General features: G+C 38.1%; 1 long non-coding RNA gene across 1 annotated transcript in view; it reads left to right on the plus strand.

Annotated features, from left to right (window-relative positions):
• Positions 1-462: 462 nt before the first annotated feature.
• Positions 463-26,634, plus strand: part of LOC134484467 (uncharacterized) — a 53,998-nt gene continuing 27,826 nt past the window's right edge. Inside the window, exons 1-2 of the long non-coding RNA XR_010061926.1 lie at positions 463-536; positions 8,191-8,245. This is a non-coding gene — a long non-coding RNA (uncharacterized LOC134484467). The remainder of the gene's footprint in view (positions 537-8,190; positions 8,246-26,634) is intronic.

Below are 26,634 nucleotides of genomic sequence, written 5' to 3' on the forward strand. Positions count from 1 at the left end.
TAAGTACTGTAGTCAAAATACTGGCCTTTGTGAAATAGAAAAAACCTGGTATATTGAAATGTATGTCACAGGAATGTACTGTGGAATAAAATATTATCCAGAAGAATCTCTTCCACTCTATGTTCCTAAATCTTTTCTAGCAATGTTAAGCTCGTGACTAACTTTGTCCATTCAGAGCATATAACCACTAATGAAGCAAAGAGAAGTCTCTAGCTTTTTAGAGTGATGTAGCATGTAAATGTTTCCACTGTTTCACCGGAGACACTCCTGGAAAGGGCACCCTCAAATCTGGTCAATGTAAGGAAAGCTGTTAAGCAGGTAGACCAGGGTGGTTCTCACTGACATCACCACTAGCCCTCCCTGAAAAATCTCTTATATCCTGGAGAGCCCTAGCTTCTTCTGTGATGTCACAACTGTTGTTGTGACTGCAACTGCCTCTCAGATATTCCTTCAGTACCTCTAGGGTTTAGCAATTGGCCTCTGATGTGGAGTAAACAGCCATTTGGGAGGGAGAACACAGAGAATGAAGTGATCAGGTATGGGGAGTAGGAAGCTGGCCTTCTCTCTTGGTACAAAAAAGGAAGAAACACGTGGTCAATGGGAAAGCTCCTTGAGTCTTGGGTAGGGGATGAGTAGGTTAACTAAAGAGATAGCTTTTATCTGAATCTTCCTTATATTGGAATCATGAACAGGGAGCCTGTCAGAAGTATGTGGACTTCCCTGCTTGTTATTTTTCTTGGAAGTCAAATAGCTTATATAATTCATTTCTTTACCCCAAAAGCCATGTTTTGGGAAGGGCACTATAGTTTTTCCTCATTGGTGTTATCCGTTTGCAAAGAAGGAAAAGGTCCTAAGGAAGAAAAGTAAGGTGAGTATTTGTCCTCAGCACAGAGTAAACTCCTCTATGCATTGGATTCTAGTAATGCAGTTCGTGTGTGGCACTGATATCTGGGAGGGACAAGTGCTTCTAGATGAGACTTCATCATATCAGTCTTTTCACTGGTATTACTCTGACCACCATTCCCTGACAGTGACCCTTTAAAATTCTGAGTCACTAGGTGTGATTAGTTGGTAGATTTCTTTTCTTTTATTTCTTTCATTTTTTTTTTAATTTTTAACAAATTTTATAGCTTTTTAAATGGATATTTTTAAATTTACATTTAAAATATTATTTCCTATCCCAGTTTCCTGATACAAGATCCATTACCAGTCCCCTTACCCTTCTCCTATAATCCCCCTTACTGCCCCTGGACATTCACTCTTACTGGGAGTCAAACCTAGGCAGGGCCAAGGGTTCTCCTTCCATTGTTGCCCAACAAGGGCATCCTCTACAACATATGCTGTTGGAGCCCTAGGTCTGTTCATGTACATTATTTGAATATTGGTCTACTACCAGAAATCTCTGTTTCATTAGCATTGTTGTTCTTATGGGGTTGAAAGCACATTCATCTCTTTTAATCCTTTCTCAAAATCGATCAACAAGAAGTCCGTTTTCAGTTCACTGGTTTGCCACTAGGGTTGATGTTGTCGTTTGAACTGAAGTTATCTGTGTTTGATGCTAATTCCAATGCCCAAGTTCAGCTGCATAGTCCTGTACTCAGAACTACCTCCCCATTGAATTTGTAAAGTATATGTGAGTGACAGGAACAGGATAGAAGGAGGGTTATCGTGGGAGGAGAAAGAATGGATGGGAGAGATGTTTGAAAGAAGAGGAAGAGACTAGAGGAAGAAAGAGAGAAAGGAAGATGACAGAGTGAGAAGTCATGGGAGGTGAATTTAAGATTCTGCTCTGTGTATTTACATGTCGTTATTAATGTTCCTAAGGGATGGATAGTACCCGGCATTGTATGTTTAACTGGCCAATGATCTAATCAACTATATCAAAGATTATTGTTTGGGTTTGAGTATAGGAGTGTGTGTGATGACATGAAACACTGTGTAGCCGAGGAGTGGGAAGGTGTTTCTTCCAAGATATCTAGCAGAGAATTTCAGACACATCAGTGCCAGAGTTAGGAGGGTAAAAAAATATTTTACTTTTTTTTATTTTTATATTTTTACAAGAACACATTCACTTCTGTATATAATATGTTCTAGCTGTGTCTCTCAGGAAATATCTATATCTGGTTCCTGGCAGAATGCACTTCTCAGCTTCATCAATCTTATCTAGTTTTGGTGATATATATATGGATGGCTCCTTCTGCTACTTGGGTAGGGAGAATTTTCATATGGATTCTGGGCAACTAAGTCAAGAATGTAGAATCCACAAAAGAAAATGCCAAATAGACTCCCTCCTGTTCTTATGAACATATTGAAGTTGAGATTTCACTGGACCTCAAGCCATTCGTCTCAGTGACCTTCCTCCTGTATGTTATTATTCCTGAAGAATGAAATATGGTAAAACCTTCACAACCCTCAAGTCTCTTCCTGGGAACACAGTATGGTAGATAATGCAGAACTGATATCAAATGGGACTAGAGACCCATATTCTATAGTCCATGTTGTCATTTGCTTTACTGATGTCTGGTAATTTTGGGATAAAATAAGCATTTGGGAGTTTATCATTTCAAGTAGGTACACAATATTTACAGTTATACTCATTCTATAGCTGGACCACATTTGTTGCCAAAATCATTGCAGAAAATAGAATTGGAATACAGAAGATTTGAGTACACATTCAGCAATATTTATAAAGTCTCATATCGTGGAATTTACAATAAGAAAGTGAAATACAATGTACACTCAATTGAAGTTTTGTAGGGAAAATACTGGCCTTTGTGAAACAGAGAAAAACTACAAAATTTAACTGTAGTTCACGAAATGTACCTGGGAATAAAATTATTATCTGGAAGAATCTCCTCTACTCCATATTACAAGATCTTTTCTACCCATGCCAAGCCCTTGACTAACTTTCTCCATTCAGATCATGCAACAACTAATAAAGCAAAGACAAGTCTCTAGCTTTAGAGAGACGGAGTACAGAAAGGTTTCCACTGAATCACAGGAGACATGCCCTCAAATCTGGTCAATGTAAGGAAAGCTCTTAGCAGGTAGGCCATGGCAGTTCTCAGTGACTTCATCATTAGGCCCTCCCTGAAAATCTCTTGTAACCTGGAGAGCCCTAGCTTCTTCTGTAATGTCAGAAGTGTTGTCATGTCTGCATCTGCCTCTCAGGTATTACTTCAGTACATCTAGCGTTTAGTAATTGGCATCTAATTCAGCATAAATAGTCATTTGGGAATGAGAACAAAGAGGATGAAGAGATCAGAAATGGGGAGAGGGAAGGGGCCCTTCTGTCTTGGTCTAAAAAAAGGAATAAATACGTGTGCTTGGGAAAGCTCAGTGACTCCTTGGTAGGTGTTGAGTGGTATTGCTGAAGAGATAGCATTGATCTGAGCCTTCCACATATGGGAATGAGGAGCTGGGGTCCTCTCAGAAACATCTGAACTTCTCTGTTCTTATGGTTCCTGGAAGTCAGAGAGTTTATATCATTCATTTCTTTATTCCAAAATTCATGTGATGGGAAGGGCACAGATGATTTCCTGAGATCTCATGGCCTTTATTCTTTTTGACAAGAAGAAAAAGAACCTAAGGATGAAAGTAGGGACAAGTATTGTGTCTCTAACTCAGAGTAAGCTCCTCCATGCTATATATATATATATATATATATATATATATATATATATATATATATATATATATATATATATATATGTGCAGTTTGTTCTGACACTGATATCTGGGAGAGATAAGTGCTTCTATTTGAGACTTCACCATCTTAGTCTTTCCACTATTATATCTCTGACTATCATTCCCACACAGTGATCCATTAGATTTCTGAGTCAACAGCAGTGTTTAGCTGGCAGTTTTCTTTTCATTTATTTCTTATACTCTTTTATTCTTTACAAATTTATTTGTTTTTTAAACGAATAAATTTATATATTTACATTTAAAATATTATTTCCCGTAAGACTCTCTTCCCATTAGATCCCTAACTGGTCGCTCTCCACTTCTTCCATAAAAAACCTTACTTTCCCTTCACATTTCCTTTAACTGCGAGTCAAACCAAGGCAGGATCAAGGCCTTCTACTTCAATTGGTGCCCAACAAGTCCATCCTCTGCTACATATGCAGTTGGATGCATAGGTCTGTAATGTAAAGTCTTTGAATATTTGTTTAATACCAGAAAGCTCTGGTTCATTGGCATTGCTGTCCTTATGGGGTTGAAAGCTCCTTCAGTTCTTGTTATCCTTTCTCAGAATCTACCAACAAAAGGTCCATTTCAGTTCATTGGGTTGCCACGAGCATACACTTCTTATTTGACACAGTCTAGCTGTGTCTCTCAGGACATATCTATATCTGTTTCCTGGCAGAATGCACTTCTTAGCTTCATGACCCTTATCTAGTTTTGAGAGCTGATTTTAAATATATATATATATATATATATATATATATATACATACTTTTGTTGCCTCCTAGAGCTATATGATTAGGGGGTTAAGGTGGAATGTTAACATGGATTCTGCAAAACTAGGTCAAGAATGTAGAATTTACAAATGACAGTGTCAAATAGACTCCCTCCTGTACTTATGAAGGTATTGAAATTGAGGATTCACTGATCCTCAAGCCTTTCTTCTCCCTGCCCATCCTCCTGTTTCTTATATTTGGCCTTAATCATGGTAACACATATAAAACCTTCAAGTCAGGCCATTGGAATACAGGAAGATAGATAGTGTAGAACAGTTATCAAATGTAACTAGAGAACCAAAATCTACAGTCATGTGGTCATTTACTTTATTGATGTCCGGTAATCTAGAATAAAATAAGGATTTGGTAATTATGATTTGAAGTAGGTACACAGTATTTACACTGCTATGCTCAATCTATAGGTGGGCCTACTTTGTTGCCAAAATCAGAGAAGAAAATGTAATTGGAAAACAGAAATTTTGAGTACACATTCAGGAATATTTACAAATTCTCCTATCAAGGATTGTACAATAAGAAAATGAAATACAATATTCATTCACCTAAAGGTCTGACAGAGAAAACCTAGAACATTGAACTGTATGTCACAGGAATGGACCTGGGAATAAAAATATTATCCAGAAGAATCTCCTCCATTCCAAGTTCCGAGATCATTTCTACCCATGCCAGGACCCTGACTAACTTTCTCCATTCAGAGCATGTAACCACTATTGAAGCAAAGAGAAGTCTCTAGCTTTAGAGAGATGGAGTACATAAAGGTTCCCCCTGTGTCACAGGAGACATATCTGGAAAAGGCACTCTCGAAATTGGTCAATGTAAGGAAGCTGTTTAGAGGTAGGCCAAGGCAGTTCTCAGTTATATCATCATTAGGCCTTCCATGAAATATCTCTTGTATCCTGGAGAACCCTAACTTCTCCTGTGATGTCACAAGTGTTGTTGTGTCTGCAATTGCCTCTCAGATATTCCTTCAGTACCTATAGGGTTTACTAATTGGCCTCTAGTTCAGAGGAAACATCAATTTGGGAGTGAGATCAAAGAGGATGAAAAGCTCAGAGATGGGGAGAACGAAGATGGCCTTCTGTCTTGGTATAAAAGAAAGGAAGAAATATGTCGACCGTTGGAAATCTCACTGAGTCCTTGGTAGGAGTTGAGTAGGTACATAGAAGATATAGTATTAATCTGAGCCTTCCAAACATGGGATCAGGAGCTCGGATCCTGTCAGAAGCATCTGGACTTCCCTGCTTCTAGTGATTCCTGTAAATCAGAGAGTTTATATCCTAAATATTTTTACCCCAAAAGCCAGGTGTTGGGAAGGGCACTGTTCTTTTCCTTAGAGCTCATGGCTTTTATTTTTTCGTAAAGAAAAAAAGGTCCTAAGGAAGAAGTGAAAGACAAGTATTCTGTCCTCAACTCAGGGTAAACTCCTCACATATTTGGATACCTATATTGCAGTTTGTGTCTGATAATGCTATTTGGGAGAGAGACGTGTTTCTAGTCCATCATATCAGTCTTTCCAGGAGTATTACTCTGACTCCCATTGCCTGATAGTGACCCTTTAGATTTTTCAGTCAATATGTATTTACATGGCAGTTTACTTATCTTTAACTTATTTAATCTTTTTTTATTTTTTAGCAATTTTTTCTTTATTAATTTGATTTTTCCATATTTACATTTCAAATATGTTTGCCTTTCCCCGTTTCCTGCCCATAAGATCCCTATCGGGTCCCCCTACCCTTCTTTTATAATCTCCCTTACTGCCCTTTGACATTCCCTTGAATTGATAATAAAAACTAGTTTTGACCAAGGGCATCTCCTTCTACTGGTGCCTAACAAGGCCATTCTCTGCTACATATGCAATTGGAGCCATGGGACTATCCATGTACAATCTTTCAATATTCATTTAGTACCAGAAAACTCTGGTTGGTTGGCATTGTTTTTCTTATTGGATTTAAAGCTCCTTCAGCTCTTGTAATCCTTTTTCAAAATCTACTGACAAGAAATCTGTTTTCAGCTCACTGGTTTGCCACTACCATTCACTTCTGTATTTGACATGCTCTAGCTGTGTCTCTCAGAAAGACCTATATCCGTTTGTTCTAATCATGCAATTCTATGCTTCATCATTGTTATCTAGTTTTGGTGATATATATATATATATATATATATATATATATATATATATATATCCTATAGCTATGATGTTAAGTGGAATTTTAACATGGATTCTGGGAAACAAGGTCAAAATAGTAAAATCCACAAATGACAATTCCAAATAGACTCTCTCATGTTCTTATGAAAGTAAGAAAGCTGAGGTTTCACTGGACCTCAAGCCATTCCTCATCCTGCATATCCTCCTGAATCTTGTTTGGCCTGAAGAAAGAATCATCGTAAAACATCGAAATCCTTCAAGTTTCTTCCTGGGAATACAGGAAGGTAGATATTAGAGAACTGATATCTAATGGGACTACAGAAACACATTTTATAGCCCATTCTGTCCTTTCCTTTAATGATGTCTAATAATTTTAGGATAAAATCAGAATTTGGGAGTTTATCATTTGAAGAAGGTACAAAATATTTACACTTTTATATTCACTCTATAGCTGTGTCCCCTTTTTGCCAAAAGTAATGCAAAAAATTGAATTGGAATACAGAATTTGTGAGTATACATTCAGGAATATATATTATATATATATATATATATAATGTCTGAAGAAAGATTCATGGTAAAACATCCAAAAACCTCAAGTCTTGCCTTGTGACCACTGGAATGTAGATATTAGAGAACTGATATCTAATAGAACTACAGAACCACATTCTATAGTCCATGTTGTCCTTTGCTTTACTGATGTCTGGTAATTTATGGATAAAATAGGAATTTGGGAGTTTATTGTTTGAAGGAGGTACACAATATTTACACTCTTATATTCACTCTATAGCTGGGCCCTGTTTGTTGCCAAATTCGTTGCAAAAAAATGGAATTGGAAAAGTGAAATTTTTGAGTACACATGCAGGAACATATATAATGTCCCCTGTCAATGAATGGACAATCAGAAAATGTAGCACAATATTCACTCAATTAAAGGTCTGATGGGAAAATACTGGCACATGGGAAACAGAGAAAACCAAGGGAATTGAACTTTAAGTCACAGGATTGGACCTGGAAATAAAATTAATCTCCAGAAGAATCTCTTTCTCTCCAGGATCCTAGATATTTTCTACCCATGACAAGCCCCTAACTAACTTTCTCCATTCAGAATGATGAAAAGAGATGTCTCTAGCTTTAGAGAGATGTAGTACATAAAGGTTTCCATTGTGTCACAGGAGACTCTCCTGGAGAAGGGTACCCCAGAATCTGGTCAATGCAGGGAAAACTGTTCAGCAGTTAGGCCATTGCAGTTCTCAGTGCCATCATCATTAGGCCCTGCCTGAAAAATCTCTTGTATCCTGGAGAGCACTAGGTTTTTCTGTGATTGCACAAGTGTTGTTTTGACAGCCACTGCCTCTCAGATATTCCTTCCGTATATCTATTGTTTACTAATTGGTTTCTAATTCAGAGTAAAGAGCCATTTGGTTGGGAGGACAAATAAGATGAAGAGATCAGAGATGGGGAGAAGAAAGCTGGACATCTGTCTTGGTATAAAAAAAAAAAGAAGAAATATTGGTTCTTGGGAAAACACCCTGGGAAGGTGGCTTAAGTTCTTTTGTTCTCTAGGTTCATCAAGCTCTTGGAGAAGTTGCTGAACATCCTAAAGACCTTTGGGCAAATGGTAAGGTTTCTATATACCCCTTTTTAGATTTCGACATCCTGGGGATTGTATGACTGATGGTAAATGTTTCCCAGGAAGAGTGCTAGAGCCAGATTGATTTTTTTAGATGCTTTAGAAGACATTGAATTTTTCTGATATACTTGGGCTAATGGCACAAGGTCTAAATGATTTTTTTTTCGATGTAGACTTTCCCTCAGAACTTTGGAAATATAAAAAAGGTTTTGTATTTTTGAAATCTAATTTGCACAATGACAAATCACTTTGAGCATGGAGAACACTTTCTGGAGCCATAGAGTGGGGTGAAGAAATTCTCTGAAACCCTGGGGAAGATGGTGAACATGCCTTTTGGGTAGAAGGAGGAGTTACTTGAGCATCTTTGGGCGATATGGAATATCCAGCATTCCCTTGTAAGGATTGGCAACTTTCCACAATTCCATGGTCATTTTTGGAAAATTCCAGGCCCTTTGGACAGATGTAGAAGGTGTGGGACTCACCTGAGGAGTAGTTGTAGTCTTTGGTGTCTCTTTGGCCACAGAAGATGGCACAAGATCCCTTCTGGCAGAAGGGGGAAGGTTGAAATTGTCTTCCTTAGAGGAGAAATTTCTCAAGACTCAGAAGGATCAAATCTTCATCCTTCGTTTCGAGAAACTGGGTGCCTGTGGTCAATTTTGGTAGAGGGAGAATGTCGAATATTTCTCCCCAGAGTGGACATATGAAATAAATCTACTGGGGTAGATGGGGATAGTTGTAAAACATGCTGTTCAGATGAAGTAGATCCTAAGACATCCTACTCAGATGAGGAAGGTCTTAATGTGCCATGGATATGTGTAGAAATCCTGACTGTTACGTCAGAATGGGGGCTTAGGTTTTACAGCTACCGCTGAAAATGGGACCTCTGCTAGAGCATCATGGACATATGTGAAAGGTCTCAGAGTCTCATGACCAGATAAGGATGTTTCTAGATACCATTGTGTAATTAAGGAAGTTCCAAGAAAAATTTCTTCTGCTGGAGAAGAGGAAACAGACTTTCCTATAGAAGTGTCAGGTTCTGTAGCCTGCTTGACAGGCAAAACAGGTTCCAAGGCCCCTTCAGAAGATTAGGTAAATTCCAGAGGCTTTGAGGTATTTGGCAGATGTTCTGGGTCTGCTTGGGGGATAAAGAAGGACTGACAACCCTTTGTGCACATTTGGAATAGTGTGTACCATCTTCTGTAGTTGCAGAAGATGGCTGATCTTGAGGAGATAAGGAAGTTCCTAAAGCCTCCTGTGAAGTTTGCGGAGGTCATATGCATTCTTTTGCACAGATGGAATCGACGTAATCCCTTTCCTCAGATGCTGAGGATGCTACAGACACTGGTGTTTTCATATCATGTTCCACCACTCCTTTTCACTTATGGTTGGATCCATAACCTTCTCTACAGATGGAATATGTCCTAGATCATCTTTTGTACATGTGTCACATCCACAAGCCATTTCTAAATATGTGGCTGTGGGTAGAATTCCTTTTGTAGATGTGTCTTGTCCCACAGTCTCTTTATGAGATAGAGTACAACTCAGAGAATCATGCTCAGTTTTGGGAAATTCTAGCATCTCTGATGTATATGTGGAAAATTTTTGAGCCTCTCCTTTCAGGACAGAATGAGCTAGAGTCCCCTGAGGAGGAAGGGGATGTTTACTGTTCCCTGTACATTGTATAAGTATGGCTCATTGACTGTGTGTTGTGATAAACTTGTCTCTTATGGGCCTGATGGCAAGTCAGGAGGGTCCTTTTCTGTGGTAGAGGATATTTGAATAATTATCTGATATATAGGGACATAGGAAGCACTGGGGGAGATGGTGAGGGTGCTAGATCCTATTTTGTATGTGCACAAGGCACAAGAGCCCCTTTGTTAGACTCAGAATTTTCTACCACATCTTGCATGGATGTGGAAATCTCAAGAGACCCTTCTTAATTAGCAGTGGTCCTTGATCTAATGGTGTACATGCAGAAATGTTTGTCTCTTCTTGGACTGGTATGTGTGTTATGAGGTTCACTTGGGGATTTGTGACTGCATTTTGTCACCCTTGGACCATAAGGGATTATATAAACTCATTTCTTAATAGTGGAGGACTTTGAAGGTCCTCTTGGTTTAATAGGGAAGATACGAAATCCCTTTGTCAGCACAATCAGGTTTAAAACTCACTTTACCCAAAGCAGATTGCATAATGCACTTTGGTGGAGATGGGATATATCTTTTACTGTCTTTTTGAGTGGACATAGCTCTCTGCCCTGCTTTGGCAGCTGGTGAAGGTATTAAAGTCTCATATGGAGAGGGGCATGCCATAATCCATTTGTGGAATATGATAAATCACTTAGAGTACCTTTAAGAGAAGTTTTGCAGCGCTCTTTGTCTGATGGTGCCTGTTGTACCTACCCTTGATCAGAGGGGTCTTCTCCAACACATTTGGAGGAGAATTGGAAAGAATGGAGACCTGTAGGATAGGGAATGAATATTTGAAACTCCTTTGGAAACTCTGTGGGACAGAGAGCTGGTCACCCTGTACAGTAGGCGATACTGACACCTCAGGGAAGGAGAGACTGCCAATTCTGCCCACCTGTGCACACATTCCTAGCCCAAGAGGAAACTGCATTGTGCCTCTGGACACATGAATATAGGAGCAGTCAAGCTGCAGGAGCCCTGTAGTCCAAACTGCACCTGGATCTGAACTGGTCCAAAGAGCATCCTACACCCAAATCTCGTGTGGGGAGGGGAGGACTTAGACCACCAGAGGGGCAGAAATCCCTGAGAACTCTGCTTACATTCCTGACCTAAGACAAAAGCAAATAGCTCCATCTGGGCCTCCTGTTCATAGGGACCTAGGAGCAGTAGGTGCTGGACATTTCTTGTTGCAGCTCACATGGAGAGCTGAATGTCAGACTGAGGAGGAACTTCAGGTCTGAGACCAGAGGTGAATCCAACTATTTTGCTCTAAGTGACCTGACTGTTGGACTTAGGACATGCAAAGGCATAACTCCTCTGTAACTAGGCACTTCCAATTTCTAGCTGGCTTCTGAACCTCGCTGATCCCCTGCCCAGATCTCTCTGCTCCAAACGATGTGGAGAGAGAGCTGATCACCCAGTAGTGTGGGCAATACTGATCCTACATGGCACAGAGACTGCCACTTCTGCCCACCATTACCCACATCTCTGGCCCAAGACAAAACTGCATAGTGCCTCTGGACCCAGGAATATAGGAGGAGTAATACTGCAGGAGCACCATGTTCTCGACTGTGCCTGGATCGGAACAGAACTGGTCAAACAGCTCCCTGCACACAAATCCTGAGGGTGGGGAAGCTAGACATTTGGAGGAGTAGAACCAGAGGGAAACCAGTGGAGACTACTCTCTGCCCAGATTCCTGACTCAAGAGGAAAACACCTGTCCCTTCTGTGCTCCCTCCCCCCACAGAGGACCTAGAAGGATTATGGGAAGTTCCTTTTGGTTCCTGCCCACCAGGACAGCTGAAAGGCAGTGGACAGAGCAACTGTACACATGAGAGCAGAATACTCTGTTCTCATGACTGGGAAAAAAATAGGTCAACAGCAGTCCTGACACATGAGCCTACAGGACGGTCAAACCACTGTCAGAAAGAGCATGACATGCTAACTCCAGGACAATCTGATGGCTAGAGGCAAGCACAGGGAGAAAAACCACAGAAATTAAGACTACTTGGGCTCCTCCGAGTCCAATTCTCCCACCAAAGCAATCACTGGATATCTTAACACACCATTAAAGCAAGATCTAGATGTAAGTTCACATTTTATCATGACAATGGAGGATGTTAAGAAGGTCATAAATAACTCCCTAAAATAATACTGGACAACAGAAAATACAGAAGTAAACAAGTAGAATCCCATAAAGAGGGTACACATAAGTACCTTAAAGAACTACCAGACAAACAACAAAACAGTAGAAGGAAATGAACAAAACTATCCAGGAGTTAAAAATGGAAATAGAAACAATAAAGAAAGCACAAAGGAAGACAACCCTGGAATTGGAAAACGTAGGAAAGAGACCAGGAGTCATAGATGTGAGAATCACCAACAGGATACAAGAGATAGAAGACATAAGCTAATGAGCAGAATAGTCCATAGAAAACATTGACACAACTATCAAAGATAATGGAAAATGGAAAAGCACCTAGCAAAAAACATAAAGGAAATCCATGACACAATGAGAAGATCAAACCTAAGGATAACAGGTATATAAGAGAGTAAAGACTGCCAACATCAAGGGACAGTAATATCTTCAACAATATTATAGAATTAAACTTCCCTAATATAAAGAAAGAAGTGAACATAAACATACAAAAAGCCTACAAAACTCCAAATAGATTGAACCAGTAAAGGAAATCCTCCCATCACATAATAGTCAAAACATCAAATACGAAAAACATATTAAAATATTAAAAGCAGTAAGGCAAAAGGTCAAGTAACATATAAAGGCAAACGTATCAGAATAACACCAGAATTCTCACCAGAGACTATGAAAGCCAGAAGATCCTGGACAGATGTCATACAGACACCAAGAACAAAAACTCCAGCCAAGGCTACTGTATCCAGCAAAATTCTCAATTAACATAGATGGAGAAACCAAGATATTCCATGACAAAACCATAATTACACAATACCATTCTACATATCCAGTCCTACAAAGGACACTAACTCTCAAAGCCCAACACAAGGAGACATGAAAATCATAAAGCAAGATATTAATCTTTTCACAACAAAACAAAAAAAAAAGAGAGAAGCACAGAAACATAAACTAAACTCCAATAATGAAAATAACAGAAAGTTACCATCACTATTCCTTAATATCTCTCAACATCAATGGACTCAATTCCCAACTAAAAATACACAGATTGACACACTGGATATGTAATGAGGACCCAGCGTTTTGCACTACAGTAAACACACTTCGAGACAAAGACAGACACTACCTCAGAGTAAAAGGCTGGAAAAAAACTTTCCAAGCAAATGGTCTGAAGAAGCAAGATGGAGTAGCCATTCTAATATCATATAAAATTGACTTTCAACCAAAACTTATCAAAAAGCATAAGGAAGGAAACTTCATATTCATCATAGGAAAAATCCACCAAGATGAACTCGAAATCATAAATATCTATGCTCCAAATACAAGGGGACCTACATACATAAAGGAAACCTTACTAAAGCTCAAAGAACATATGGCCACAAAAAATAATAGTAGGAGATTTTAACACCCCATTCTCACCACTGGCCAGATCACAGAAACAGAAATTAAACAGAGACATAGGCAGACTAACAAAAGATATAAAACAAACGGACTTAAATGATATTTAGAGAAGATTCTATCCTAAAACAAAAGGAAATACCTTCTTCTCACCACCGCATGGCACTTTCTCCAACATTGATCATATAATCAGTCAAAAAGCAGGCCTCAAACTATACAGACAGATAGAAATAACCCATGCACTCTACCAGACTAACATAGGCTAAATATGTTCCTCAATAAAAATTAGGAAAGAACGCCCATATATATATATGGAAGTTGAACAATGCTCACCTCCTGATAACTTGGTCAAGAAAAAATTAATGGAAGAAATTAAAGACTTCTTAGAATTCAATGAAAATAAGGTAAAATATACCCAAACCCTTGGAACACAATGAAAGCTGTGCTAAGACGACAACTCATTGCTCTGAATGCCTGCATAATGAAACAGGAGAGAGCAAACATCAGCAGCTTGACAGAACACCTAAAACCTCTAGAACAAAAAGAAGCAAATACATGGAGGAGTAATAGAAGGCAGGAAATGATCAAACTCAGGGCTAAAATCAACCAAGTAGAATGAAAGGGACTATACAAATAATCAACAGAACCAATACATGGTTCTCTGAGAAAATCAACAGGATATACTAACCGATAGCTAGACTAACCAGAGGATACAGAGAGTGAGTCCAAATTAACAAAATCAAATATTAAAAAGTGAGACATATCAGCAGAATCAGAGGAAATTAAAAAAAAATCATTGTACTACAAAAGCCTATGTTCAACAAAACTTGAAAATGTGGAGAAAAAGGACAATTTTCTAAACAAATACATTGTACCAAAGTTAAATCCGGAAAAGATAAACCATTTAAACAACCCATAACTCCCAAAGGAATACAAGCAATCATCAAAACTCTCCAAACAAAAAAGAGTCCAGGATCAGAATGGTTTAGTGCAGATATCCATCCAAAATTCACTGAAAATTTCATAACAATATTGTCCAACCTATTCCATAAAATTGCATCAGATGGAGTACTACCAAATTGTTTACATGAAGCCACCATTACTCTTGTAACTAAAACACAGAAAGACCCAACAAAGAAAGAGAACGTTAGACCAAATTCTCTCATCAATATCGACACAAAAATACTCAAAGAAATTCTTGCAAACATATTCATAAAACACATTAAACAATCATCCACTATGATTAAGTAGGATTCATCAGAGGCTTGAAGGGATGCTTTAGTATACAGAAAACCAACAACCTAATCCACTATATAAACAACTCAAAGATAAAAACCACATGATCCTTTCTTTAGATGCTGAGGAAGATTTTGATAAAATTCAGCATCCCTAAATGACAAAAGTGCTGGAAAGTACAGGAATTTAGGGACCATACCTAAACATATACAGCAAATCCGTAGCTAACGTTATACTAAGTGGAGAGGAATTTAAAGCAATCACACTGAAATCAGGGACTAGACAAGGCTGCCCACTCTCTCACAAGTTATTCAATATACTTCTAGACATCTTAGCTAGAGCAAGCAGACACTGAAGGAGGACAAAAGTATATAGATTGGAAAGGAAGAAGTCAAAATAGCACTGTTTGTATATGATATGATAGTATACTTAGTGACCTCAAAAGTTCCACAATAGAATTACTATGCCTGATAAACAACTTCAGCAAAGCGGCTGTGTATAAAAATAACTCTGCACAAAAGCTAGTCAAGCGGAGAAAGAAACTAGGGATATGACACCCTTCACAATAACCCCAAATAATACAAAATATCTCGGGGTTTCTTTATCCAAGCAAGTAAAATATCTGTATGAGAAAAACCTCAAATCTCTGAAGAAACTGAAGGAGATTCCAGGAGATGGAAAGATATCCCATGCTCAGACTGGCGGGATTAATAGAGTAAAAATTGCCATTATACCAAAAGTGATCTACAGATTCATTCCTATCCCCATCAAAACTCCAATCCAATTCTTCATTGAGTTAGACAGAAAAATTCATAAATTCATCTGGAATAACAAAAAACACAGAATAGCTAAAACTATCGTAAACTATGAAAGGACTTCCTTGGGAATCACTATCCCTAAACTCAAGCAGTATTGAAGAGCAACAGTGATAAAAACTGAATGGCATTGAGACAGAGGCAGGCAAATAAACCAGTGGAATAGAATTGAAGACCCAGAAATGAACCCATACACCCATGGTCACTTAATGTTTGAGAAAGGAGCCAAAACCATCCAATGGAAAAAAGAAAGATAGCGTTTTTATCAAGTGGTGCTGATTCAACTGGGGGAGTCAATATGTAGAAGAATGCAGATCGATCCATTCCTACTGTCCTGTAGAAAGCTTCACTCCATATTGATCAAGGACATCCACTTCCACACAGATACACTCAAACTAATAGAAGAAAAAGTGGGGAAACATCTCGAAACATGGGCACTGGAGAACATTTTCTGAACAAAGCACCAAAGGCTTATGTTCTAAGATGAAGAATTGACAAATGCAATCTCAAAAAACTGAAAAGCTTCTGCAAGGCAGAGGACACTGTTGTTAGGACAAAATGGCAACCAATAGATTGGAAAAAGATTTTTACCAATCCTACAACTGATAGAGAGTTTATATTCAAAATATACAAAGAACACATGAAGTTAGACTGCAGGAGACAAATAACCCTATTGAAAAGTGGGGTTCAGAGCAAAACAGAGAATTCACAGCTGAAGAATTTAGAATGTAAGAGAAACTCTTAAAGAAATGGTCATCATCTTTAGTCAAATGGGAAATGCATGTCAAAATAATCTGAGATTTCACCTCACAACAGTGAGAATAGCTAAGATCAAAAAATCAGGTGACAGCAAATGCTGGCTAGGATGTGGAGAATGAGGAACACTCCTCCATTGTTGGTGGGATTGCAGACTGGTACAACCATTCTGGAAATCAGTCTGGAGGTTCCTCAGAAAATTGGACATTGAGTTATCTGAAGACCCAGCTACGCCTCTCTTGGCCATATACCCAAAAGATGCCCCAACATATAACAAAGATACGTGCTCCACTATGTTCATAGCAGTCTTATTTATAATAACCAGAAGCTTGAAAAAACCCAGATGCTCTTCAACAGAGGAATGGACACAGAATATATGGTACATCTACACAATGGAGTGTCATTAAGAGATACCAAGTTAATAAAAATGGAGAAAAGAAAACTTTCCTGGCTCTTTATCTGACGTATGGATCATATCTGTAAGACACAAAATACCTTATTCTTCAGAAATAAAGTAATGCAATTGCATATGCTATATATGTGAATTAATGCTTAAAATAATGGCATAGTATTTATCAAAAATTACATGAAAAATACAAAACCCACAAATCGTTGGTGAAGTACAAATACAAATGACAGTGTTTGTATAGTGTTGCTGAAAGAAAGAACCCTGGTATATGTTTTTTGGGTCTAAAATTTAATATAGCTCCTAAAGAAATTAATATAAAACTGAAAACTGAAATTATATGTGATTCAATAGTACCACTGACGGAATATGTACCTGAATGAATCTGTCTAATCCAGTTAAAAACCATGAATGTCTTTACCTTCTCGCTGTTCACAATATCCATGTTACAAAATTGGAAAAATAAATTATATAGGCACTAGACCTTCATTTAACCATCAAAAGAGCAAAATTATATCACTGGCGTGCATATTGATGAAACTAGATATAATTGTGCCAGTTCAAAAGTCAGAAGTATGAAGACAATTATCTAAATCTTATGAAAGTGGTCAACTGCTGTTTGTTTGACTTTGAAGCCTCTTCTATAGAAGGAATGTCAGATATCATAATATAAACACAGTCACAGTTTTCCCATGGCTCACTTGGCCATAGAGAGGATCCTACTATTCCTGTTTTGCTAAATGGCCATGTTGTTAAACTGCCTTCCAATTCTTATTGTTTTTCTCCATACATTACTGCTTTTATGAGCTGTGGTCAGAGAAATGTATAGGTGTACTCTGCAGCAACTACTGTAGATCTGTGTAACTGGTATAAGTGCTAAGACCGTGAGAATAAGAAAGCTGAGCATAAGGCTGGGGAAACATGGCAGAAAAGGAGAAGGCAGAACTTGAGGAGTGAGAGGATGCAATCATGACATATAGACATGACACAGTTATTGGATCTATGGACTCACTGCCTCTATAATCATATGCACAAGTCCTGTACACAATTAACACAATGAATTAGGGAAGATCCCAGCAGGCAGTACTCAGTGAACCAATAGATTATAAAGAAAATAAAACAGGAAAATATAAAGAACATGAAGCTGGAAAGGGAATGTATCCAGAGAGAGTAGAACCAAGTTAAGGATCGGTGTGATAAACGTACTTTGTATATTTGTGAAGAATAAATAAAAATTCTAAAATAAGAAAAAGTTCTGAGAATATATTAAGAATTTTTATATCCTGTGGAAGTCATTTTTTCCCTAAAAGTAGAATAGAGTATCCTAACTTTTTGTAAGTTGCAGAAAAGTCAGTGAAAAAAATGTAGTTACATTGGTCCAGTGCATGCTGTCTGCATTATGGAAATATCAAACTGAGGCTCATTAATCTGTACAGTTAACTTATATCACCAGTTCAAATTAAATAAAATGAAACACTGTGTAATGATCCACCAAAACCAAACTACACACTAGAGATTTAAATGCAAACCAAAAAATGCCCTGTTCTTAACCTCAACCATTTTACTTTTTGAAACTCTGATAACATATGAATATAAACGTTCTAACCTGATACACAGCATATATTGTGGTGTCTCTGTGACTTATATCTTAAGACTTTTATGGTTGCACATTGACATCAATTATGTCATTCGTTTTAAAAATCCTAGGACACCAAGATCTAAAATCCACAGGCTTTGGTCCTGACAGTCAGGGATTGCACTCTGTATATGATCATTTTATATTAATTAGCTAAACTCTGAAAGGCAATTTGCTGCATCACAAAATTAAATTGATTCATTGCTATGGTTATGATAAGGGTTTCTTGTAAGAAGAGATATAAATTTCTCATGACAAAATTTGCTTTCTCTTATGGTATTTTGTGAGCTATTGATGAGGTTACACCTCTTCCCACCCCACCTAGCACTTACAATCGATTATTTTTCACTGCCGATCCTAGACACACTAAAGAAAGGAAAACATTGAAAATAGTATGGGCTTTGTTCTCTGTCCCAAAAGATCGTTTTTGACTTCTTCTTCATCATCTTCACAACCACCACCACCACCACCACCACAACCATGATCAACATCATCATCACCACCATCATCTAATTTATGAAGTTTGATTACATAATGCAATATTCTGTCATTTGTTTTTCATTTAACAATATATCTTGAATACATGTGCATGGGGAATTTCTTCATGGAATATCATGCATTTAATAAATGGTAGTATACTCATTTGTTGAAATAATAACTTAATTGTGGCATTCAGATTATTTATATTTTCATTAACTAAAGTTCGCTACAGAAAATCAGTATAGACACTGACTCAGGCACTGTATTCAATAGTGATTATTTACATTATATTTTGTATAAATTACAAAACACATTGTTGGAATGATGTCAAGGCTGTTATGTAGTGTAATAGTATAAATACTGCCAAATTTCCATCTCAGAACTATAATAAATATATTTTGCCATCAATTTTGTATGAGAACCCATACTATAGCATTAAAAATTAAATGGTACATGTATTTTAAAAAGGGATCAGTCTCTGACTTCTTTCAGTTCTTTAATTAGGGGAAGGATTGAAGAAGTTGAAGGGGAGGGCAACTTCTATAGGAAGACCAGCAATCGCAACTAATCTGGACCACTGAGATCTCGCAGACACTGAGCCACCAACCAGGAAGGATACTCAAGGAGATCTGAGGCCCTGACACTTGTATAGCACAGGAGTGCCTAGTCTGGCCTAATTCTTGAGAGACTTGAGACCCCAGGGGTTATGGTGTCTGGCAGGTTCTGGGGAGCATCCTCTTCGAGTCAGGGGATGGGATGAGGAACTGTGGGAGGGAACATGGCACAATGGTAGGAATGTAAATAAATAAAATAAATTTTAAAATAGTTTCACTCATAAATTCAAATGCTAGTTTCTTTTTAACATCTACATTGCAATTCAATCATGAAGTTTAACATTTTTGCTTACTGAACTGTGTAAGCATTAGTCCTTAATTTACTCTTCATACTATTTGCGATTTTCTCCATTCTTTTACTTTGCATCAATTGTGTTTGCATATGTAGAAGGCTTACAATTCATAATTTGTGCAGAAAATACATTCATGAATCTTTTTTATTTTAATGATCTGTTATTTGTGAATGTCTATATAGATTTGTGCACATGAACACAGGCACTTGGGGAGACCAGGAGATGTCAGATTCCCTGGAACTGCTTTTACAGCTGGTTGCAAGTGGCTTCATGGGTGTTGGAAACTGAACGTGTTTGCTCTAAAGAGTAGTAAGTGCCCTTAACCAATCAGCTAATACTACAATACTTATTCCATAATAAAATCAACCTATTTATCATTCTCTCATGTATTTCAGGGTATCTTTGAATTTGAGATATCTTGCCACATTCTAGGTGCTGAGACTACATTCAGGCATTATTTTTTCCAGTTTTCTTTCTTTATCATAGTAAGATGTGTTGGATTAAATATGTTGATATTATGCAATAAATCTTTCAAATTTTTACTTTTAGAAACTTGGGTTAGTATCTGTTTCTTTCCTCTGCAATGATTATATTAATTTTACAGTTTACAGTTCTCTCTTTCTTTACGCAATCCATATGATGTGTTTTTGCTTTCATATAGAATGAAGTAAAAGCCTTTTAGTTTTTCTTTGAATAGTTAATCTACTAAGAAAATGTGTTGAATATTCTATTTTAAGGCCAATACATCATTTCTTTAAAATATTCGTACAGTTTTGTTTTTTCTTTTTCTTATTATTATTGTTCTCATTAGTCTCATTATTGATATTCTGTGTAAGCTTTTATGTGCTCAGGTCATGTAGTGAATATGGAAGTCTTCCAAACATATATGTGTAGGTATCAAATTTAAGTATTTGGTTTTTCAAGGCACAAAATTTTATCTACTCGGCCACCTCACTGGAACACACTATAAAACTATAAAGTGACATATAGCTCCAGGCTGCTTTTATATAGACAATATTTTCATCATTTTGCTTTAAATAAATATTTTTGGTTATTTTAATATATTTTACTTTCCATGTATACTTGATAACACAAGTATGCTTATTTTAATACTTAATTAATGATTTAATCATAATTATTATGAATTTGAAAACTAGCTAATATGAAATAATCTTAAATACAGTTGAATAAATGTAATTACTTAATTAAAGCATGAAGCTTGGTACATAATTTTGTTCATGAATCCTATGCATTTGCATAAAGCAGAGAATATTTCATTGTTACAATCCTGATGCCAATTTTACACAGTGTGACAGCTACCAACTACATGTGACTTTTAAATATTTAAAAGGAGATAGGATTATATTATTAAATTATATTTCCCCAAAATCAAGTAAATAGATTTATTTTGCTTCAATTAATTAAACGTGCTCAAGCAGGAAAAAAAAAAGTTTAGAGACACCGCCGGAACCTGAAGGCAACAGACAGGATAAACAGTTCTCTCCACCCAAATCCCGTGGGAGGGAGAGCTAAACCTTCAGAGAGGCAGACAAGCCTGGGAAACCAGAAGAGACTGTTCTCTATACATACATCTCAGACGCCAGAGGAAAACACCAAAGGCCATCTGGAACCCTGGTGCACTGAAGCTCCCAGAGTGGGTGGCACAGGTCTTCCTGGTTGCTGCAGCCGCAGAGAGCCCGTGGGGAGCAGCCCGCAAGCAAACTTGAGCCTCGGGACCACAGGTAAGACCAACTTGTCTGTTGCAAGAAAGCTGCCTGGTGAAATCGGGACACACAGAGTCAGAATTGCTCTAGGACCAGGCACGTCCAGTGTTTTCCGGAAGTCCCATACCCGCAGATCCCGGTCCGCAGCAGCTCTCTGCTCCCAGAACCCGTGAGAGAGAGACCTCACCACCTAGTCAGGTGGGCGCTCCTGAGGCTGCAGAGTGGAAGAGACCACCAACACTGCCCACCCCTGCCCACATCCCTGGCCCAAAGGAAACTGTATAAGGCCTCTGGGCTCCCGTGGGGGAGGGTCCAGGAGCGGCAGGACCCCTGCCTGAGACTCTGAAGCACCCAAAAGGGGCGGCACAGGTCTTCCTGGTTGCTGCCGCCGCAAAGAGCCCGTGGGCAGCACCCCTAGAACGAACTTGAGCCTTGGGACCACAGGTAAGACCAACTTTTCTGCTGCAAGTGACCTGCCTGGTGAACTCAAGACACAGGCCCACAGGAACAGCTGAAGACCTTTACAGAGGAAAAACTACACCCACGAAAGCAGAACACTCTGTCCCCATAACTGGCTGAAAGAAAACAGGAAAACAGGTCTACAGCACTCCTGACACACAGGCTTATAGGGACAGTCTAGCCACTGTCAGAAATAGCAGAACAAAGTAACACTAGAGATAATCTGATGGCGAGAGGCAAGCGCAGGAACCCAAGTAACAGAAACCAAGACTACATGGCAACATCGGAGCCCAGTTCTCCCAACAAAACAAACATGGAATGTCCAAACACACCAGAAAAGCAAGATCTAGTTTCAAAATCATATTTGACCATGATGCTGGAGGACTTCAAGAAAGACGTGAAGAATTCCCTTAAGAAACACAGGAAAACATTAATAAGTGGTAGAAGCCTACAGAGAGGAATCGCAAAAATGCCTGAAAGAATTCCAGGAAAACATAAATAAACAAGCAAAAGCCCAAAGAGAGGAGACACAAAAATCCCTGAAAGAGTATCAGGAAATCATAAATAAACAAGTAGAAGCCCATAGAGAGGAGACACAAAAATCCCTGAAAGAATTACAGGAACTCACAATCAAACAGTTGAAGGAATTAAGAATGGAAATAGAAGCAATCAAGAAAGAACTCATGGAAAAAACCCTGGATATAGAAACCAAAAGAAGAGGCAAGGAGCTGTAGATAAAAGCTTCACCAACAGAATATAAGAGTTGGAAGTGAGAATCTCAGGAGCAGAAGATTCCATAGAAATCATTGACTCAACTGTCAAAGATAATGTAAAGCAGAAAAAGCTACTGGTCCAAAACATACAGGAAATCCAGGACTCAATGAGAAGATCAAACCTAAGGATAATAGGTATAGAAGAGAGTGAAGACTCCCAGCTCAAAGGACCAGTAAATATCTTCAACAAAATCATAGAAGAAAACTTCCCTAACCTAAAAAAAGAGATATCCATAGGTATACAAGAAGCCTACAGAACTCCAAATAGATTGGACCAGAAAAGAAACACCTCCCATCACATAATAGTCAAAACACCAAACGCACAAAATAAAGAAAGAATATTAAAAGCAGTAAGGGAAAAAGGTCAAGTAACATATAAAGGCAGACCTATGAGAATCACACCAGAATTTTCGCCAGAAACGATGAAGGCCAGAAGATCCTGGACTGATGTCATACAGACCCTAAGAGAACACAAATGCCAGCCCACGTTACTGTATCCTGCAAAACTCTCAATTAACATAGATGGAGAAACCAAGATATTCCATGACAAAAGCAAATTTACAAAATATCTTTCTACAAATCCAGCACTACAAAGGATAATAAATGGTAAAGCCCAACATAAGGAGGCAAGCTATACCCTAGAAGAAGCAAGAAAATATTCGTCTTGGCAACAAAACAAAGAGAATGAAAGCACACAAACATAACCTCACATCCAAGTAAAAATATAACGGGAAGCAATAATCACTATTCCTTAATATCTCTCAACATCAATGGCCACAACTCCCCAATAAAAAGACATAGATTAACAAACTGGATACGCAACGAGGACCCTGCATTCTGCTGCCTACAGGAAACACACCTCAGAGACAAAGACAGACATTACCTCAGAGTGAAAGGCTGGAAAACAATTTTCCAAGCAAATGGTCAGAAGAAGCAAGATGGAGTAGCCATTCAAATATCAAATAAAATCAATTTTCAACTAAAAGTCATCAAAAAAGATAAGGAAGTACACTGCATATTCATCAAAGGAAAAATCCACCAAGATGAACTCTCAATCCTAAATATCTATGCCCCAAATATAAGGCTACCTACATATGTAAAAGAAATCTTACTAAAGCTCAAAACACACATTGCACCTCACACAATAATAGTGGGAGATTTCAATACACCACTCTCATCAAAGGACAGATCATGAAAACAGAAATTAAACAGAGATGTAGACAGACTAAGAGAAGTCATGAGCCAATTGGACTTAACGGATATTTATAGAACATTCTATCCTAAAGCAAAAGGATATACCTTCTTCTCAGCTCCTCATGGTACTTTCTCCAAAATTGACCATATAATTGGTCAAAAAACAGGCCTCAACAGGTACAGAAAGATAGAAATAATCCCATGCGTGCTATCGGACCACCACGGCCTAAAACTGGTCTTCAATAACAATACGGGAAGAATGCCCACATATACTCGGAAATTGAACAATGCTCTACTCAATGATAACCTGGTCAAGGAAGAAATAAAGAAGGAAATTAAAAACTTTTTAGAATTTAATGAAAATGAAGGTACAACATACCCAAACTTATGGGACACAATGAAAGCTGTGCTAAGAGGAAAACTCATAGTGCTGAGTGCCTGCAGAAAGAAACAGGAAAGAGCATATGTCAGCAGCTTGACAGCACACCTAAAAGCTCTAGAACAAAAAGAAGCAAATACACCCAGGAGGAGTAGAAGGCAGGAAATAATCAAACTCAGAGCAGAAATCAACCAAGTAGAAACAAAAAGGACCATAGAAAGAATCAACAGAACCAAAAGTTGGTTCTTTGAGAAAATCAACAAGATAGATAAACCCTTAGCCAGAGTAACGAGAGGTCACAGAGAGTGCGTCCAAATTAACAAAATCAGAAATGAAAAGGGAGACATAACTACAGATTCAGAGGAAATTCAAAAAAATCATCAGATCTTACTATAAAAACCTATATTCAACAAAACTTGAAAATCTTCAGGAAATGGACAATTTCCTAGAGAGATACCCAGTACGAAGTTAAATCAGGAACAGATAAACCAGTTAAACAACCCCATAACTCCTCAGGAAATAGAAGCAGTCATTAAAGGTCTCCCAACCAAAAAGAGCCCAGGTCCAGACGGGTTTAGTGCAGAATTCTATCAAACCTTCATAGAAGATCTCATACCAATATTATCCAAACTATTCCACAAAATTTAAACAGATGGATCACTACCGAATACCTTCTATGAAGCCACAATTACTCTTATACGTAAACAACACAAGGACACAACAAAGAAAGAGAACTTCAGACCAATTTCCCTTATGAATATCGACGCAAAAATACTCAATAAAATTCTGGCTAACCGAATCCAAGAGCACATCAAAACAATCATCCTCCATGACCAAGTAGGCTTCATCCCAGGCATGCAGGGATGGATTAATATATGGAAAACCATCAACGTGATCCATTATATAAACAATCTGAAAGAACAAAACCACATGATCATTTCATTAGACGCTGAGAAAGCATTGGAAAAAATTCAACACCCCTTCATGATAAAAGTCCTGGAAAGAATAGGAACTCAAGGCCCATACCTGAACATAGTAAAAGCCATATACAGCAAACCAGTTGCTAACATTAAACTAAATGGAGAGAAACTTGAAGCAATCCCACTAAAATCAGGGACTAGACAAGGCTGCCCACTCTCTCCCTACTTATTCAATATAGTTCTTGAAGTTCTAGCCAGAGCAATCAGACAACAAAAGGAGGTCAAGGGGATACAGAACGGAAAAGAAGAAGTCAAAATATCACTATTTGCAGATGATATGATAGTATATTTAAGTGATCCCAAAAGTTCCACCAGAGAACTACTAAAGCTGATTAACAACTTCAGCAAAGTGGCTGGGTACAAAATTAACTCAAATAAATCAGTAGCCTTCCTCTACACAAAAGAGAAACAAGCTGAGAAAGAAATTAGGGAAATGACACCCTTCATAATAGACCCAAATAATATAAAGTACCTCATGTGTGACTTTAACCAAGCAAGTAAAAGATCTGTACAATAAGACCTTCAAGACACTGAAGAAGGAAATTGAAGAAGACCTCAGAAGATGGAAAGATATCCCATGCTCATGGATTGGCAGGATTAATATAGTAAAATTGGCCATTTTGCCAAAAGTGATCTACAGATTCAATGCAATCCCCATCAAAATACCAATCCAAGTCTTCAAAGAGTTAGACAGAACAATTTGCAAATTCATCTGAAATAACAAAAAACCCAGGATAGCTAAAACTATCCTCAACAATAAAAGGACTTCAGGGGGAATCACTATCCCTGAACTCAAGTAGTATTACAGAGCAATACTGATAAAAACTGCATGGTATTTGTACAGAGACAGACAGATAGACCAATGGAATAGAATTGAAGACCCAGAAATGAACCCACACACCTATGGTCACTTGATTTTTGACAAAGTAGCCAAAACCATCCAATGGAAAAAAGATAGCATTTTCAGCAAATGGTGCTGGTTCAACTGGAGGTCAACAGGTAGAAGAATGCAGATCGATCCATGCTTATCACCCTGTACAAAGCTTAAGTCCAAGTGGATCAAGCACCTCCACATCAAACCAGATACACTCAAACTAATAGAAGAAAAACTAGGGAAGCATCTGGAACACATGGGCACTGGAAAAAATTTCCTGAACAAAACACCAATGGCTTATGCTCTAAGATCAAGAATCGACAAATGGGATCTCATAAAACTGCAAAGCTTCTGTAAGGCAAAGGACACTGTGGTTAGGACAAAACGGCAACCAACAGATTGGGAAAAGATCTTTACCAATCCTACAACAGATAGAGGCCTTGTATCCAAAATATACAAAGAACTCAAGAAGTTAGACCGCAAGGAAACAAATAACCCTATTAAAAAATGGGGTCCAGAG

The sequence above is a fragment of the Rattus norvegicus genome, chromosome Y (assembly GCF_036323735.1).
Source record: "Rattus norvegicus strain BN/NHsdMcwi chromosome Y, GRCr8, whole genome shotgun sequence".
Taxonomy (NCBI): domain Eukaryota; kingdom Metazoa; phylum Chordata; class Mammalia; order Rodentia; family Muridae; genus Rattus; species Rattus norvegicus.